The 2,086-nt window shown below is 33.9% G+C and overlaps 1 non-coding gene across 1 annotated transcript; it reads right to left on the reverse strand.

Moving 5' to 3' along the window:
• Window positions 1-1,597: 1,597 nt before the first annotated feature.
• On the reverse strand, window positions 1,598-1,704 carry LOC145077579 (small nucleolar RNA R71). Its single transcript, XR_013693320.1, has one exon. It is a non-coding gene; the product is annotated as a small nucleolar RNA R71 (small nucleolar RNA).
• Window positions 1,705-2,086: the final 382 nt, after the last annotated feature.

Here is a 2,086-nt window from a genome sequence, read left to right on the forward strand (position 1 = left end):
CTTTGTTGCTAAAATTCAAGTTTAGTTTAGCTTAGTGACCATTAAATTACATGAACTTGTTTACTTACTAATTTAGTGACTATTAAATTGCCAGAGCTAGGAGTGAACACATCTAGATCAAGTAATAAAAGTAACAAACTTAGCTGTGCTGGAGAACATAATTATGACCATAATTGTGTTTGCTTAATTGCCTTAGATAAATCTTACATAGCTCAATTATAATTAATAACTAATCTTGTGTTTGCTTGTGTATGACCATACATAGTAGTACATGAAATAGTGAAAATATTAGTATATTGGACCAAAATTGCTAATTACATAATAATTGGAAACCAACTTTATTAATCCATAAATAGTAATTAACCATAGGAAAAAGGTGGATTCGAAAGTAAACAAAACTGTTTTTAATATTTTGAGTAAAACCGTTTTTAGTAGAGAATTGAAGTTTTTTTGAACTTGGAAAATCAGATAAAACCCATTTTTAATTATTGTTTGCTTTTAGATTAACTTTTAGTAGTTACTTTAATATACTAGATTTGTTCCATGTGTTCGATTCCCGACTATTCATGTTATACTATTTGCAATTAAGTTCACTGCCTTACACGTAATAATTAGTTAATTACTTGGTTAAAACTAGTAGGTATAATTTTATGCATCAATTTTTTGGCGTAGCTACCAGGGAACTACTATTTTAGTTTTTAATTTAATTGTTTTAGATTAATCGATCCTTTTGGAGGGTAAAACCTGCAAAAATTTATTTTTTTAGCACTAGTTAATTTTTCAGAAATATTGAACTCACGACGTGAGCTCTTAAAGCTGACGACGTAAGATCTGATATCTCAGATTTTATTTCATTTTTGCTTTCTATTTTAGTTTATCTGCTATACCATGAGGTGGCAATTATTAGTACGTTATGGTAATCAATCAGTAGGTCTATTTATTTAGTTTTAGTTTATTTTTATATTTTTATTTTTGTTTTTGTTTCAGTAGTATATGACCCAAAGATCAAACACACCATTGACACCACCACTTGAAGATCCAGAGTCAACTTTTCATAAAAAGACGGACAAGTACATAAGAAGACCAAGCAACAAGACGAATAACGAAAGCACATTCGAGAGCTTTGAGAAACTCCTAACAAAGAGGAAGATGGTTACGAGCACCAAAAAGAAACAGACAAAGTAGCGAACTCGAAAGCGAGCCTAAAAACAACATGATGAACATTGCTAACATGACGATGGAGGCATACAAGAAAAGAATACGTGAGGACACCAGTCCAGGACTTGTGCAATCCGCAATTCCTGTTACTTCTACCTTCGAGCTCAAGGGACACATCCTTTTCGAGTTAAAGGATATTTCATTTTTCAGAAAAGATCATGAAGATGCATACAAACACCTCGATGAAGTCAATGACATCGCCGATTATTTCAATATTCTTAATGTACCATGAGAGACGATGTTGTTGAGAATGCTTCCTGTTACCTTTAATGGACCAACAAAAGATGGGTTGAAGGCACTTCCACTAGGCACACACACCACTTGGGCATAGATACGTGAAGAATTCATCCAATAATTTTTCCCACCATCCAAGGTTTCTAAACTTAAGAAAGCCATATCCAATTTCGAGCAACAAGTAGAGGAGTGTTTTTATGAGGCATGAGAGCGATATAAAGGGTTAATAAGGAATTGTCCCAAAAATGATCTAAACAAGCAAGAAGAAGTCTCAATCTTCTATGATGGGATGAATGTAACGACAAGGCAACTCCTTGATTCTCAAGGACCCTTAACACAGAAGAATTCTGCTGAAATTAAGGAACTAATCAAAGAATTTTCAAAGCATTCATGGGAGTACCACAACCCTCTTAATAACCGAGCTAGGGAAATCGAAGATGGTGCTTCAAAAGACATGGAAGCTATTTTGGCAATGTTGAGCAACATGGATCGTAGAATGACGAAGGTGGACCAATCCATACATCCAATATGTATGGGTTATGAAAATTGCAATGGGCCAGATTTGACAAAAGATTGCCATCTAGATGAAAACGGAAATACAAAAGCTCAAGTTTGCTACTCTAGTAGAGACCGC

This window comes from Lactuca serriola, chromosome 9 (assembly GCF_051521515.1).
Source record: "Lactuca serriola cultivar US96UC23 chromosome 9, Lser_US96UC23_V15, whole genome shotgun sequence".
NCBI lineage: Eukaryota > Viridiplantae > Streptophyta > Magnoliopsida > Asterales > Asteraceae > Lactuca > Lactuca serriola.